Raw genomic sequence first — 18,243 nt, forward strand, 5'->3', positions numbered from 1 at the left:
TGGGGCATGCTTGGAGTTGTAGACTTTTTTTCTGTCTAAATTTGTATAGGATTGCACCCTTACTATCATAACATGTACATGTCTTGGCCAGTACATGCACTAGAGGAGGTTTGGCAAGACTTACAGTTTGGTGAGTTTTTATTTTGTTAATAATTTAAAAAATATTTAAAAATATACGCAAGTACTAGCTTTCAACCCTAATTTTAAAAAATTAAACACAATATTGTATTTATATTTACAAGTGTAACTACTGCAGTGTCTAATGTCTGTAACTGTGAGGAATCTGTTGTAGACAATGTTTTTGCATACATATAATATGCTAGGCCACATCCTAATTGTACTAGACCTCTGAGGAAGACTATGTTGAAATGCATTTGGTCCATTTGGTATTGGTTACTTTTGGTATTACTAGGTTTTTGCAGCATGATAATAGTGTATTCCTTTATTGTTTAGATGTATGCTTTTAAACTTTAAAAAAAAACAACCTTTATCATTAGCTTTTGTTGCATATATTTATTATCCCCAGTAAGCCCTGTTATATTGCTTGGGGTTGTGGGACACTTCCTGTTTTATTGTGTTGCCTCCCAGCACCAGCTAAGTCTTTCTTCATGCATCCCACTTGGCTGAGTGTGTTTGTGCTCTGTCCCCATCAGGATAACAAATGGCATGCGAAGCTCAGGGCTTCTCCACATCGGGTTTTTTATCCCACAACTTTACCAGGGCTTCTGCTTCTAGATTCTCTGAGGGATTAAGATGGGCTTCTTCACACACACTTCCTGCGGTTTCCTCCCCAGAAAATTGGCTTTATCTGCAAGTTCTATATGCTTCATTATACAGCCACTGGATGGCGCTGTTGTTATAGTGCCACTTCTTCACATGGACAAATTCAAACCACTTAAAACCGCTTCCTTTTATTACCACATTATCTCCATTTCAAATAAAGCCGTGGAAATGATCAGAAAGCATGGGAGAGGTGCTGGAGGTGGACAACGTCATGTAAAGGACCTGCAAACTTCTGTGAGAAACCAATCTCAATTTCAGGATAAAAGCCCCATGTGGAGAAGCCCTCAGCCAGCACTGGGAGTAGCCACTTCCCCCAGTGCTGGCTGAGTCATCCACATGCTTCTTGGTGCCCCCAAGGGGGCAGTGAGAGGCACATGACAGAGGCACCTAATTCAGCTGGCGCTGGGAGGAGCGGCTTCTTCCAGTGCCTGCTGAATCTTCCTTCATATGCTTCTCACCACCTCCAGTGGGGACGGTGAGTGGGCTGCAAAGGAGGTGTCAGCGGAGCCCCCTTCTCCCTGTTGAAAGAGGCACAGAGTTTCATGACTCTCTCAGCATTCTGGTGGCCCACTAATGTCATCTGTCCTAATTTTGATCTTGGACTGATAGAAGCAAAGGATAAGACATTTATCTGAAAACTATATAACAACAACATACATGGAATTGACAAAAACAGCAAGAATAGTAAGTCCTTTCTTTCAGCATTTACAAATCAGAATCTATCAGAATTCAGCAGAAGCAAAGAATATTTATAAAACATTAACAACTTTAAAAAACATAATGCTAGGCAGGACACCATGAAAAGGATTATTATCACAAAGGTATAATCCTACATACTGGTAATGCCAGGGGAGAGATACATCACCGCTATACCAGTGCAACAGCTGCAGATTAACCCAGCCCCAAACCACAGGGAAAAACACATAACAGAGCAAAAACAGCTATATCCCCGGCATCTATGGCAACACTTCGGGTGCCTGCCCTTTGCAGACTTCACAGTGTTGATGTCCTTGTATCACTTGGAGTGAGCCAATGAACTGATTGCAGTGGGGACACCCCACCAGGACAGCTTCCCACCCTGCTCCACACGCAATCCCAGAGCACCCTCCATGCCATGAGCTTCTGTAGCACAGGTGGCAATGACCCAGCTGCTGTGAATCCCCAGACATTTCTGCTCACGCACACTGCGTTTGATCACAACACACGCACACGGAATGACAGGCCACACAACACGGCACCTAGATGGCTGCCTTGGCAGGAGGCCAGCTTAGAGGACACACAGCCCTCTTTGGTGCAAGGGCCTAAGAGCCATGGAGGGAGGGAAAGAGTCTTTTGCCACGCAGGGAAAGGGCAGGGCCAGAAGCCACAACCACAACCACACACTGTCAGCAGCAACCTCCAGTACTTCCCCAAACCAGGTACAAGGTTAGGAAACTGGAGGTGCGAGTTCAAGCCCCATCATGGGGAATGGATGGAATATGGCCCCAACTTTTCCATGCCTGGCCAGCAACAGCCATGTCAGAGGCAAAAGAAAGGGAGCTCCCTCCCAAGATCTGAACCCAACTGGCAAACGACCCACTCAGCCACAGCAACAGATGGGAAACAGAGGCATGATGGGGCATTGGTCTTCCTCCAGCCATCAGCCTGAGGACCCAGGTGTATGTGCCAGGATCACTAACCTGGTAGAAAAGCTTGGGTTTCACATGCAAGAAGATTGAGGATATACCCTCTTGCTAGAAAAGCTAGGAAAGGTTTGTTATTAATAATAAATGTATTAATAAATTTTCCCACACACAGAATAACACTTGGAGTAGAACTCTAAACTCAAGATTTGAAAATCATGAAGAAAAAGCAGGGAAGACAGAAGTTGTTCCTCTAGCTACAAGGCTCTATAGCCCAGAGTGGAACACTACAGTTATGATTTTGTCCAGTTAGAAAAGTATTTTGGGAGCAGATGTAGGAGAAGATGAGATCAAATAAAAATCCCTCTTTCTCAATATGGATGATACGCCTTTTCACACCTCATGTATTGCATTCAGATCGGATATTGCACTTTTGCCATTCAACAGGACGTTGTAGAGATATAGGGCAATGTTGTCGGGCTGTGCTTTGACTGAGTACATAGAATAGCCCTAAAGTATTCATTTTGTCAGAGTATTTTGCGTTATCAAAAAAGAGACTCTACATACCTTGGATTTGAGACCATAAGTATCAGATGGCCCCATCCTGCCACCTTGTGGTTGCTGTAAAATTCAACTCACATTTTAAAAGCCTCCTGTCTTAACACATAACATAAGAAGAGCCTTGCTGGATTAGACCAAGGGTCCATCTAGTCCAGCACTCTGTTCACACAGTGGCCAACTAACTGCCCACAGGAAACCCACAAAGAGGACATGAGCGCAACAGCACCCTCCCACCCATGTCCCCCAGCAACTGGTGTACATAGGCTTACTGCCTCTGATATCAGAGGTTGCATATAGCCACCAGGACTAGTAGCCATCAGTAGCCTTTGTCCAATCCCCTTTTAAAGCCATCCAAATTAGTGGGCATCACTACCTCTTGTGGGAGTGAATTCCATAGTTTAACAATTAACCGTTTGAAGAAGCCCTTTTATCTGTCCTGAATCTCCCACCAATCAGCTTCATGGGATGACCCCGGGTTCTAGTATTATGAGAGAAGGAGAAAAATGTCTCCCTATCCACTTTCTCCACACCATGCAGACTTCTGTACACCTCTGTCATGTCTCCCCTTACCCTCCTTTTTTCCAAGCTAAACAATCCCAGCTGCTGTACCCTCCCCTCATAGGGGGCGTTGCTCCAGTCCCTTGATCATTTTAGTTGCTCTTTTCTGCACTTATTCCAACTCTACAATACCCTTTTTAGGTGTGGTGACCAGAACTATTCATAGTATTCTAAGTATGGTTGCACCATAGATGTGTATAAGGGGGGTATGATCTTGGCAGTTTTATTTTCAATTCCTTTTCTAATTATACCTAACATGGAATTTGCCTTTTTCACAGCAGCCACACACCGAGTCGACATTTTCATCGAGCTGTCCGCCACAACCCCAAGATCCTTTTCTTCGTCAGTCACCGCCAGTTCAGATCCCATCAGGTTATACTTGAAGCTGGGATTTTTTGCCCCAACATGCATCACTTTACACTTGCTTACATTCAACTGCATTTGCCATTTTGATGCCATTCTCCCACGTTGGAGAGATCCTTTTGGAGCTCCTCATAATTCCATTTTGTTTTAACCAGTTAAATAATTTGGTGTCATCAGCAAACTTGGCCACTTCACTGCTCACTCCATGTTTATTGACACTCTTAAAGAACTCTAAAAAGTTAGTGAGACGGAAGCCATGTTGATTCTTTTTCAGCAGGGCTTGTCCTTCTACATGCTTACTAATTTTTTCTTTAATAATATTTTCAACCAATTTACCCAGAGCAGATGTTAAGCTAGAAAGGAAAGGTTCCTCCTGTGCAAGCACCGGGTCATTACTAACCCCTAGAGAGACGCTTGCTTATGCTGGCGTTTTCATGGCAGACTATAGCGGGGTGGTTTGCCACTGCCTTCCCCAGTCGTGACTACCTTTCCCCCAGCAAGCTGGGTACTCATTTTACCGACCTTGGAAGGATGGTCGGCTGAGTCGACCTGAGCCAGCTACCTGGGACCCAGCTTCAGCTGGGATCGAACTCAGGTCGTGGGGAGAGTTTCATTGCAATACTGCTGCCTACCACTCTGCGCCACGCGAGGCTCATTATATTTAATAATGCTTTCAACCAATTTACCCAGAACAGATGTTAAGCTAACTGGCCTGTAATTTCCCGGATCCCCTCCCCCTTAATCCCTTTTTAAAAATTGGTCTTACATTGGCCATTCCCCAGTCCTCTGGTACAGAGGCTGAACTTAGGGGCATGTCACCTATTTTTGTTAGAAGATAAGCAATTTCATATTTGAGTGTTTTAAGAACTCTAGGATGGATACCATCTGGGCCTGGTGATTTATAACTTTCAATTTTCAGTAAGGTTGAGAACTTCATCTTTTGTCACCATTTGCCACAGTTCCTCAGACTTCCTTCCTGAAAACATCTGTTCAGGCACAGGTATCTGTCCTATATCTTGTGCAGTGAAGACAGATTAAAAGAATTCAGCTTCTCAGCAATCTCCTTATCTCAGCAATCTCCTTTAACTAGGGACACAAATTTGTCCCTACTTAAAGAATGAGAAGGGAAATGTAGATATGGCAGGTAATGAAAACGATAACTTCAGTCCACTAAAACATTAGGGCATGTGTTCTTCACATTTGTCACATTTCCCCTTAAGGCAAGGGAAAGGGCTGACTTCCCTTGGCATAACAAAGCTGTCTCTGGCTGGGTTTCCTTTCATCCCTAGGCAGAGTCATTCAGGTCAGAAGAAACAGAGGATAACCCCACTGCTTACTCTGTTGCTGGGAGAGGACCATTCTCTGTCTGTCATCCCATTCTTGGGATGGATGTACCTAAACATCAGCTGCTGGGCAGCAATGCAAACCTACCAGGATGCACAAAAATGAGCTGGAGTGCCAATCCCATCCCTGGTCCAAGTTTGACTAGCTGTTGCCAGAAATGGAAGCTGAAAGAGCAACCCATGGCAGTTGCTGTCTGATAGTCAAGTAAAGATACAGGAGGAGGCAGGCTAGAAAGTGGAGCCTTGTCTTCTCACCGCCAAGGACTCCTGCTTCATGTTACCAAGCAAGGGAAGTGCTCTAGGTGAGGCTGGACAAGTCCGTTTAAAATTGCCCCTGCTCAGAATTAATCCACCTTCCATCAGAGCAGGCCTGGGGACAGCCCTCCAGTGCCGGCCTCAATCCCATTATTTGTGGCAGCCTTCCCCAACCTGGGGCACCCCAGACGTGTTGGACTACAACTCCCATCTTTCCCAGCCAGTAGGGCCAATAATTCAGAGACAGGAATACCCGCACGGGCTCCTTGTTGCGATGGGTCTGCCTGCAGTGGGTGCTATCACTTGGGGAACACCCGCAACACACCCAGACAGAGCGGATAAAGAGTGCCAGACCAGGCCAGGCCAGGCCACTGATGGGATGGGCAAGGGAAAAGCATCCGATCAGTAGGGATGCTGTGAGAAATTGAATAGGAGGACACTTGCAAAAGAGAGCAGCCGTGTTCCATTCCTCACAAGTAGTGCTGAGTCCAGCTGGGCTCTGCTTGCAGCCTGCTGCAAGTACAGCCTGCTTGACTCACACTGCAGAGCCCATCTCTGCCACCCCCTTTCTCTGCCCCCCAGGGCCCAACTATTTGACTGCAGCAGGGAGGGAGCAGAAGCATTTGTTGCAGGTGTTCCAGATCCCCAGCAAAGCGCTCATTTTCCTGCATCCCTGATGGGAAATGACACTATTTGTGTTGATTTTCACCAGGGGGAAGTCCCTCATACATAACTCAAGTAAGGTGAATGTCCAAGGAGACTCAAGACAAAAGCCCATTTAGTCATGCAGTTGACCTGTCAGAGTTACATCCAAGTCACTCAAGGCAAAAGAGTGGTTATGGCACAATTCGCACTGAGTAACAAACCTGGGCATAAGCAGGCCCCTGGAACATGCCCCCATGAGGCACCCCCTACCCAGCCACATGCTCATTTGCTAGCCTATTCAAAGCACACAGAAGTACAGTTCACATGACTGCAAGCTGGATTTGATTCAGTCTTTAGAGGCATGTTTCTTCCCTAGCCTGGCTAGAATGTGGGTGTTGTGAACTAGCCACATCAATCATTTTATCCACAACATGGGGCAATCCTCTATTTTTGGATCGGATGTCTGTGCCTTTAAGGGCAGCTTGACATGTAGAAGGCCATCAAGTAAAGCCCGTCACCATCAATGCACTTCCAGTAACCCCTGCTGTACTGCATGGTGCATGCTTACAAGAAGAGTGGGAAGGGGACACTTGGGCCAAGCAAAGGGCATAGTCCCCATCACAGAGAAATTGTGTTATGTGCAGACTAGAATTCTCTGGGGCATTCAGGAATTAGGCTACATCTAGATAAGGGATGAGCAACACTGGGAAATCTGTTCTGCTTAAGCCCAATGAATTTCCACAGTGTTTCCAGTCCAGTAAGCAGGGGTGGGCTGTATTGGGGTGTTGTTGTTTTTAAAATTCTGGGGGGGAAATATTTTTTGAAAAATGGCTGCAATTTGTGCATTTTTTTAAACCAGGCTCCACCATTTGTGTAAATTTGCACAATTTTTTTGGGGGGGGGATCTTGAAATGTGCAGGTATACTGCATGTATATTGACGTGGGGTTTTTTTTTTTAATGTTATTGCCACTCTTGCAGGTCTGCCTGTCCACTCTGTAGCCCCACAGAGGCACATTCCCCTCTTGTCAATATCCTTGTCAGTTTCATCCTCACTACACCTACTTCCTTTAGCCCAGCAGTCATATTCCATACTTGTCAAACAACTTGTCAATTCCCACCCCCCTTGCAAAGGTGTGGAAGAGCAGCAGTTTAAAAAACTGAAAAGAATTGTGGCAATATTTGCGCACATTTCAACATCCAAAAAACAGTTTTTAAAATTGCCCAAATTGTAATTTGTGCAAATAGTGGAACCCATTTTTTTTAAAAAAGATGCAAATTACAGCCATTTTAAAAAATGGAAATTCACATATTGGCTCAACTTGCTACAGAGCCAGCAGAGGGAAACTAAATGGAATCTACAGGGATCTGTTGTCAAGGCCTTGCTTCCACACATTAGGATCAGACTGACCCAATATGGGAGTTCCTGCCATCAGTTTCATGCCATGTGATACTTACCAGCTGGTTAAGTTCACTTTCAATTTGTGCTCTCTCTCTCTCTGTCTCTCTCTCTCTGTCTCTCTCTCTCTGTCTCTCTTTGTGTGTGTTTTAAAACTCTAGGCTACATTAACTGCTTTTCTACAAAGCAAAACAGAAATGTTCTTGGTAAGTTATTAATTCTGGTTCTTTTTCAGGTGCCCAGGCATAACAAAGGTGGTGATGTATTTATTAGGAGTGCTGTGTCCATCCCATTATTCCCCTCCCATGAAACATGAATCTCTTTGTTGCACTTGCTGGAGACTTTCCACCTTCATTCTTACCCCCACCCCATTTAATGTACACTGTTTACAGTAAAACACATCATGTTTTGGTGCATGCAGAGGTATTTGAACTATACACAGATAGGTGGTTTGCTTACACGGCTCCGTTGTAGTACTAGCCCAGGGCCACTTGTTACATCTGCTCGCGTAGGTATGTTGTAACAACACTGCAGTCAAATAAGAGCAGAACCAGCCCTGCCTAATGGCATCCTAGGGACGTTCAGGGCTGTCCTAAAGGGCATGGACTGCTTGTCAGCAAAGGGGAGTATCTGCAGCAACATAAAGGACTAATCATCACTTCCAGCAAGCAGGACCATACAAAATGCTTCTTATTGCTTGGATTTGATGCTGCTTATTTAAGAAGGATGCCCACCTCATTTTAAAGCAGAGTTGGGGAACCTCAAGTTCATGGGTTTCCCATCTGGCCCACAAGCTTCTTTTGCTGTTAATTCTCACTGAGTGGAGATAAGAGGGTATTTAAAGGCAACTAAAATGTAAAGGGTGATCATACAGCCCCCCAGAAACAGACATGACATCATGTCGGAAGAAGGGATGCTTCTTTCTTCAAACCTCTCATCAACCCCTCTTTTCCATTAGGCTTTTGGCTTTAGCCCCTTAATCCTTACCCCAAGTGAAATAAAGCCTGAAGATGTATAATTGCATTCACCAGGTATTAAATTTGCCACACCTGAGCTTGCACAATCCTTTATTCCCTCCTCCCTTCCCTCTCCTTTCTGCCGTCTCAACCCTGACAAAAGTTAGATTGTAAGCTCTCTTGTTGCTTATGAAACTCTGTGAAGTGCCACATGCAGAAGTGGTGCTGTATAAACCATGTTTCTTGTTTATGGATGCTTCCAGATAAGGCCTCTAATGTGCAATCGCCCTGCCTCATTCACATAATTTTACAGAGAGTCTAGACAACGTCCTCATCCACTTGCAACCCTCCTGTGTTTTCCCACCACTTTTTGTCTTTTTTCTTAATCTGTTTTTAATCTGTTAAGGAATAAAAGATGGAGTAGCTGCACGATGCCGTTGGACGGTTGGCACTAGGGCCCCTCCATCTGGTAGCACCCGTGGTGGTTGCTGTTGCTGTCATCCTAAAACTAAGGCTCCTTTTCTATCAGACTCCAAAGGCAAAAAGTCATAGTCCCTTCCTTTGGAAACTTTGATCCAGCAAAGGGAATGAATGCCAACATCCCTTCCTCCGCAGAGAAAGAAGCCACAACTACAGATTGTTCCTAGGTGCAGTAGCTCTGGATGCCTTTCAGGAAACGGCAGCATCTGCTGACTCATCTCCTGAAGAAAGAGGCGACTAAGCTGCTTTGCAACATGTATCATTAGTAGGCCAAGGTGTGGCTGGGGCAGCTTGTTTACCCCAACAATGAAGTCATTACTACGTTGTATCTGTGACAACTAGGAATGGTGGCAGTCAGAGGTTAAGAAACAGAGTGAACTACTATGGAAAACAAAAATATAAAACCATGTGTTTAGGAATACAAATAAAATGTCCCAATATCCATTAACCAAAAGATGATAACAAATGCAAATGATGTGGACAAGGGCTCAAAATATAAAGACTGCTGAAAGATATTCCAAGAATTACCGGAGCACCAAGGGCAGCTGGCCACTTGACCCATTTTAGGAGATAATCTTGCCAAATTTGGATATGTTGCTCCAGCAACCTATCACATCTAGGAACAATGGAAGACATGTAGCATGGGCAGAGAAACCTTTTCAACCCAAGGGCCGCATTCCTCCATGCCTCTTGGCTAAGCTTCTGCGGGCCGCCTGTCATCAGTGGGCAGGCAGGGACAAAGCAAAAGGTGGGCATTGTCAAGATTCCCTTGCCCCCCTCTTTCCTCAAGCACTCACAAACACACAAAAAGAGAGGCTTCAGTCTCACACCTTTAATTCATTATTCACAGGTTCATTACAGATGCGAATCCTTGAAGACTCTCCGGCTACAAAGGAAGGCCTCCAGGGGATTCAAATGAGATAAACGAAAGTTGTCCTCAGTTTGAAATGGTGGCTGTCTGACCAGGCTAACTTAGGGAGGGAGGTCCCGCCCCTCGCCTGCTGCTCCCCTGCGTAGCCTCTCATGCATCGCTAACCGGGCCGAACGTCTAAGCTGTGCCCGTGAGGTTCCCCTCTTAGCTCTGCGTCTCCGCCTGGCATCTCTTAGGTCACAGACCTCAAGCCCCTCTCCCTCCTGCATGCCGCTTCTCACAGAGGGCGGTGAGGATGAAGCTTCATGCCCGGCCATCTGGGAGTTGGTAACCCGAGAAGCACGCCTACCCGTATCTGAACTGGCCTGTGAAAAAACTCCCCCAGTGCTGACTGCTCCTCTTCTGAATCTGAGCTGCTAACTATCTCCTGGCACTCAGAATCAATCCTGACAGGCATGGCCACCCACCCTCTCGCATATATACACACATTTACCATGCACTCATTCATTCATGCACATGCACACATAGTCATACACACACACACACACACACATCCATCTAGACTCCCTCTCACACACATAGCCCACACACAGCAATTAGGCTTGAGAAAAGCCTTCCATTGGCTCAAGAACAACAAACTGAAGAAGAGCAGGAAGGCTACCTCACCTGTACCGTGACTTGGAGGTGGCACTGGACTGGGACCAGCGCTGAGTTTAGTACGAAGGAGACAATTTGCGATTGTCTCCCTAGGATAGCTGCTCAGGATCTCAGCAGGGAGACTCAGCTGCCAATAATACACACACACACACACACACACACACACACACACACGATGGGTCAGCCTCCTGGCCCAACTGAGAGATGCACAAAATCTGTGCTGGAGAAATCAGGGAGGAGGGGGGAATCTTCGCACAACAGAATGAGAAGCGCATTGGAACATTATCTGGATTTCATGGTATTGGCTTTGGTCCATCAGGGACACACAAAGTATGAAAAGCCGAGTGTATCGTACCTTTAAAATCCACTTTTCAAAGATATGCCCCACACCCAACATACTTCCAGGTTGGGTGTGGGGAGTAAAACAGAACGCCATCAGCCAGGCAGGTGCTGCCCCTGTCCAGGCTCCCTCCCCTCCCCCAGCTACCACATTATTATCCCCAGCAGCATCTGAAGGCTCCCCATTAGAACACCTCACCAGCATAATTTCACCCCATTCCAGCTAACAGTCAGAGTTGGAGCTCCCACCCCCTTTCTCCATTCCCAGGGTGTAATTACAGGGATCTAGCTGCTTCACCCATTGACAGTCTTCAGCCAGTGTTGCCCAGTCATAAAACCCCAGTTGCGCACTTCCAGGGAGTAAATACAGTGATGTAGCTGCTTCACCCATTCTCACCCTACAGCCTCGGTTGCCTGTTTCCCCCCACTGAGAATCTGTAGTGCTTTTTTCCCATTGAGAAAAGCAGAGCTGTGTTGTTTCAAGGACTGCTGCTACCACCTCCACTTCCCTCCTCCTCCTGCCCACACTTTTATCAATGTGAGAGAAGGGCTAGTTTCCCCGAAGCCTCAAAACAATGCTTTTATGAATGATGAAGGCAGGCTAGTTACTCTGCGTGTGGAAGGAAGCAATAGGGAAACTCCTGAAGCCCCAAAACTTTAATGAATGAGAAAAGCAGGCAGTTAAGCAATTGGAAGCAGAGCCCCGAAACAGAGCAGTAAAATGCGCAGAATCACAGCAGTGAATGATTGGACATGAGCGGTCATTGAGAATAACAGGCTTGCTTCCCTCCATGGCCCCCCTTTCTGTGCTCAGTAATATGCAAGGAGACAACCAGTTACTTCCCCAACCTGATGCCCTTGCGGAAAAAATGATGTGGAACAAATTGAATTTAAAATTAAACTGGGGCAAACAGCTGTTCCCTTACATTTGGGTAGGGATGCTGAGCTTCTGTTTACCCTTGGGCAGGAGTTCTGCTCTTTGCTCACATGCACGTGAGGGCAATGAGGTTCCCAAACCCCTAAGGCTGCCATTCCACAAAGCAGGGATGCAGCGGGGAAAAAACAAGACAAGAGGGACAGCCCACCTGCAGTGCTACAACAGCAGAACACACACCCAAAACACACATAAGAAGCTGCATTTAATTCAGGGATATGGGGCACACTGCACTGGAAGCAGGCAGAAGCTGGCTTAAAGGGAAAATGTAGCACAAAAAGCCTCTGAAAAAACTCCGGGTTTCAGGCTGGAAATGACAGCTTCGCTGCAGAGTGGCCATGACACCATGCGTCCCTAACAACTTTAAGCCACAGCAGCAAAGGAGAAAACCTCCCGCGTAGATGGGCCTGAGGCTGTGCATTCCCATGCAACTGCCTACATCTCCCCCACACTGGGAACGTTGGAGTTGGGTTTGATTAGAAGAGCCTTATTTTCCCCGTGCTCTTCAGCTCCTGCAAATCCTCCCACCTTCCACCACATTAAAGGTTCAGATGTGTCAGGTTTCTTCTCCTCCTTCCCCCCGCCTTGTCTCAGGTTTCTCCATTTCCCGGGATGGCCTGCCCTGGGCCCGGCCAAGGCTTCAAATAGTACACCGTTGTAAACAAGTCCCAGCCTCAGTCTCATCCATGTGGGCTGAGTGAGCAGTCCCTGTGATTAGGTGGGCAGGATGGAGCTGCACCAGTGGGTTCTGGCTGGTGCCTGCAGGGCAGAGCTTCTTTCCCTGATAATATTGTTTGGGGTGGTGCTCTGATCCACCTGGCTGGTCTGGCCTGAACAAGCTCTGGCGCCTTATAAAGGCAGCATGGCCTCAGATCTGCTCAGTTTCTGCTCTGCTGGAGCCCAGGCCTTGCCAAGGAGGGGAGAGGGGGCCTGCTGACCCGCAGGTGTGCCAAGGGGAGGGCTGCTTGCCTAGACTCAGGATGTCCACAGCAAGGGGAGGGGGAGCAGGTGAGGGCTGCCCCGCCGAGAGGGTGGAAGGCCTGATTCCTCCAGCCAAGGGGGTGAGCAACGGCCATGGTGCAGACCAGGAGCCCTCCAGCAGGAATTCTGTGGTCATCCGCCAGGCGGTTGGGAGGAGTATCTTCACCTCCAGCATCTCTTCAGCGGCAGAGCGGGTTAACCTTATGATGAATCAGGAGGAGGAGGAGCGTGAAGAAGCAAGTCGCCCAGTGCTATTTATACAGCTCTCTGAACTCTTCAGCACTCCTGATGGACTGGCGTGGCGGCAAACCGCCAGGTAAGTACCAGCCCAGGGGCAAAGGCGGTGGCAGAGCACATGGTTTGCAGGCCAAAAGTCTCAGGTTCAATCTGCAGCATCTACAGTCAAACCGATCTCCAGCAGGATTGGGAAAGCGTTATTCTATCTGTCCATCTGAGACCTTGCAGAGCTGCTAGAGGACAACGTAGTTAAATGCTGGGTGAGATCAGCCAGCTGTGTGGCTGAGCACAAGGCAGTTTCACAGGTGCCCAGTTAGGATTTGCCAGAGCACAGCAGAGCTGGCGGGAGCATAAGGATCATGCCTGTAGCTGCCATAATGCACAGAGGGCTGCTTCTTGGGAGTTGCAACAGGGAATTCCTTTCTCATCCTGCACTTCCATCATCAGGCATAAGAGATTATACGTATCTGTTTTCCCTGCAGCAACTGGAAGTAAAAAAGGGACCGCCACCCAGTCATCTTCCTTGATGAATAACCTGGGGTTGGTCCACTTTCAAATGTCGCAAACTCAACCTTGCCAGTTTCAGATATTAAACACTGTAAGTCTGGTTCCCAGAACAAGAAGCTTGAGGGGACATCACTCCCACCTGAAATGGGAGAATGGGGCACTGCTCAGCCACAATTCCTGGCTGCTTGGCAAATACCAGAGTGCTTTTCAAAATGGATGCAAGATTAGAACCCATAGCAGAGAATGCAGGGAGAGCAAGGCACATCACACCACACAGGCTGTGATCTCACTGACAGTGCTGCCCGCCACGTGCTCGGCCTGGAACAGGGGAACAACATGGCAACACTGTGCTGTAGCTGGAACAGCTCAGTGGCCAGGAGTGTGAGCCAGGATGCCCCCAGCTCAAATCCCACTTCAAACAGTTATTCCCTTGGTGGCCTCTGGTAAGCCGCTGTGCCTCACCATCTCCATCTGCAGTAGGGGGCAAATAATATCCTGTAAGACTGCTGTGACTATGTATGTAAAGTGCTTTGAAAAGTCAAAAAGCATTAGAAATATGCTAAGTGTTACTGTTGTTAAAACATTTGGCTGAATACACATTCAGCAACAAGCTTCATTGGTGCTGCACAGTGCTATGGCATCACGACCACATCGCACGGCAGTCTTTGTGTGGGGCCACGCATGCATGCGTATGTGGCGCTGCCAGATCACAGTGGCAATCCTGCAGTTAGCACTGCGGCTGACCCTTTCTCCACCTCAGTGGCACCTTGACCCCATTGGAGGTGGCACAGCAAGAGTGTTCAGGGGCGGCTCCTTGAAGAACAGCCCTCACTTCTGATTTAAAAGGTCTTTTAAATCTTCAAATATACTTCATTATATGTTTAAATATCCAAGGTTTCGACTTTAACCAGAACAAATTTGTCTTCTGGGAAGGTGTCCAGATGCCTCGTTTAAGAACAGTATTTTGGGATTTGTTACAGAATTTGACAGATGGTTACACAAGCTAAGGCCCGTGCAATGTGCAAAGATATTGGGGGGACGCCCCCTCCCCATCCCTGGGGGTTTACTCGGGAGAGGCTTCAGCAATGGCCCAGCCTTTACCATGTTCCCTCCTCTTCTTTCTCGCTTCTCTATGAGTTGAAAGGTGCATATGTAGTCTCTGGTCCCTCCCCTTTCTGCACAGAGCAGTCACAGGCTCTGGTGTGGGAGTGCCACAGAAGTGATGACTGTGCTTTTTCTTTTATTTGAATATATTTTTATTTATTTTATATGAATGAAATAAACAGTACCAAAATTACCAACAACCTCATCAATGCTTCAATTTACCAGCAATACAATATTCTGATGAGGACACCACAATAACAAAAAGAGAAGAAAAAAGAAAGAGAAAAAGATAAAGGGAAAAGGAGGAGGGAGGAGGAAGGGAAGCAAAGAAAAAAGAAGAAAATTCCTTCCCCCTTGCTCCTCCCTCCTTTCCCTCCCCCCTAACGAATTTAATTTAAGCTCCAACACCCCCTGGTCTCCAATGTCGTTCTATTTTAAAGACTATATCTGTAACCTTAACAACCTTACATTTCTATATCATATCGTCAATCTTATATCAAAAAAGAGGTCTAGAATTCATTCCCAAAAGCCTAGCATTATTAGTAATTATATATATATATATATATATATATATATATATTTTACACACACACACACACACAATATTATATAATAATAAAACTTAATATAAACCTTCAACACTCAGTAATATATTTTATACTAGATATATTATCTATTTTAAGATAAAAGCAAGAAAAAACAAGAAAAAATAATAAATGAAAGAAAGTAAGCAAATATATACATAATCAATTATCTTCTGAGTTAGCCTGGATCATATAGGCTAAATAGAAACAATTAACAAAGCTTGTTTAAAGATTCCAGTTCATGGGATTGTAACAAAGTTCTCATGCTTTTTTACGTTCAGCCAAGTCTCCTCCATTTCATGATTTTGAAACTTCTTCATCTGACCTTCAGACACAATACAAAGAGTAGCAGGATATTTTAAGTAGTGTTGTAAATTCATTTGTTTTGCCAAGTTCTTTGCGTTGATAAATTGCCTTCTTTTATTCACCACCTCTTTAATGTAGTCTGGAAACAACATAACTTTATCTTGTTTCCAGGAAAGGCTTCAAGCCTCCCTAGCCAGACGCAGGATAAAATTCTTTGTGGAGACTTTTGCAAATTGAGCTATGGTGGTGTAATCAGTCCCTTTAGCATTTGGCACACAAAATGCCTGCTTAATATCAAGTAAATAATCAGATGGAATAGGGAGTATTTCATGCAAAAGTTTATCCACAAAAACAAGCAATTTTAGGCAAATTTATAATCCCCAAAATATGTACATTGGAATTCTTCATGAAGGCCTCCAGCTGAGAAATTCTATCAGAGGTGTTTTTAAAGTAAATTTGTGTCGTGGTTTCGTTTCCAGCCAAACGGTCTTCAAGCTCATTAATTTTTGACTCAATTTTTTGCCATGACGCATTAATCAAATCTACAGCTCCTTGCAGGGCAGTGATGGAATTTTGGATTAAATCCAACCTCTTAACTTGCTCCGTAAATTGCGAAGATAAGGTCTTTATCAGCGTAAATAATTCACCTATATCTTCTCTTCTTGACACTTTTGACAAAGAAGGTTCAGGGGGAGTAGATGCGAGCTCCTTTCTTCTCCTCGGCGCAGACATGTTTCTCTCAAGCAGATCTTGCAGGTCCTCAGATGTTCTCAAATATTGTTAAAATCATCCCTCAAAGGTTGCTGATATTTCTTAAAGCATATATTATATGGAACATGTCAGCCCTGTTTTCTCCTATAAAATAGGAGTCTTAGTACAGCTTTTTGCGTTGGTAAAGCTCTGGGGAGATAATCCTGGAATCCAGCGCCCTCACTATCGCATGGGAGTTACCTTTCTCCAAGATGTTGTCCAGAGCTGTTGCCTTGCCCCCCCCCCTTCCATTCCAGGTGGGAGATGAAAAGGTTTTTCAACCTTCTAAAAAACTGTTTGAGAAAGCTCCCACGGAGCCCCGTGGGAAGCTACCAGAGCGACATCGGTCCCAACCGGAAGTCCTGACCATGCTTTTTCAAGGTGGCAGGCTGTGATAGCGGGAGGCACCTTCTGTTTTTAAGGAATAACTGAGCCTGTCTTCACAAGCTGCTGAGCAGCAAAGGGGGCTGACTTATTTTTCCACCCCTTTTATTTCATGGCTTGGTATATCCATCAACACTTAGCGTGAGACAAGTCACCTCTAAAACGGTATGTTTTTTTCTAGAAAGTCTTCTACAAGATTAATTCCTTGATCATATAGTGCATTTGTACAACTTGACTTGTATTGTGTGACTAGGCACACATTTTTTGAAGTACTGGTTCCCCTCTACTCAGCACTGGTTAGGCCTCATCTGGAGTGTTGTGTCCAGTTCTGGGCAACACAGTTTAAGAAGGATACAGACAAACTGGAAAAGGTTCAGAGGAGGTCAACAAAGATGATCAGGGGACTGAAAACAAAGCCCTATGAGGAGAGACTGAAAGAATTGGGCACGTTTAGCCTTGAGAAGAGAAGACTGAGGGGAGATATGATAGCGCTCTTCAAGTACTTGAAAGGTTGTCACAGAGAGGAAGGCCAGGATCCTTTCTCGATTATCCCAGAGTGCAGGACACGGAATAATGGGCTCAAGTTACAGGAAGCCAGATTCCGGCTGAACACCAGGAAAAACTTCCTGACCTTTAGAGCAATATGACAGTGGAACCAATTACCAAGGGAGGTGGTGGGCAATCCCATGCTGGAGGCATTCAAGATGAGGCTGGGCAGTCATCTGTCTCAGGGATGGTTTGACTTGGATTCCTGCATTGAGCAGGGCGTTGGACTCAATGGTCTTATGGGCCCCTTCCAACCCTATTTTATGATTCTGTGATTCTTGAGTTACATGTTCTGTATGCGTTATGAGTTCTCTGCCATGGATTCACTCATTGTCATTTGGACTAAGCTAAACCAGTGTTCCCCACCTGTAAAATGGGTAAATGTTTTCTAGATGCTTAATTTCTAGAAGTATGTATATATGTGGCTTTGGCTTGGCTCACTTTCCTGAGTTAACTGTTGTGCATTTAGGTTATTTTCTGCTTTCTGATTGTGTCATAGTTATAGTTTGGAGGGTGTGTTCTTCTGTGTGTGCATGTGTGTGATATCATGTGTATCACAGATGGCAGAGAACTTGTAGGCACAGGCAAGAGCTATACACCTTAGAGTCTATGTTTTGTCCTGTTGACTCAGTTGCCTTTTTTTAATTTAAAGAGTTAGGAAAAAGTAAAGTTCTAAACTTACCCCCATTTGCTGGTGAATGTCATCAGATTCCATTTGATGTACACTAAATGCATGAGAAGTGTAGTTTTAAAATGTATAACATAAGTAAATAAATAGTGCATAGACTTGTATGCACAGAGGGATGGTACGGACAGTCTAGTGAACACAGGAAGGTCAGGGGGTACATTTGTCCCTGCATTCCCACTGCCCCCTCCACCATCATGCACATTCACTGTCACCATACAGATGTCATGTGCAAAGTCTAGGGTGAGGACAGGTTTTGCTTCCTCTCAAATGTGCACATTTAATTCTCTTTCTCCCTCACATTCCCCCCTCCCCCAGGCATAGCTCTGCTTCTTCATCTGCATATCTCCACCCATGATTCTGTTTCTCAGGCCTGGTTTAAAAGGGACAATTTG

Source organism: Heloderma suspectum, chromosome 4 (assembly GCF_057233095.1).
Source record: "Heloderma suspectum isolate Gila_16-S chromosome 4, 16-S_ref, whole genome shotgun sequence".
In the NCBI taxonomy this organism is placed as follows: Eukaryota; Metazoa; Chordata; class Lepidosauria; order Squamata; family Helodermatidae; genus Heloderma; species Heloderma suspectum.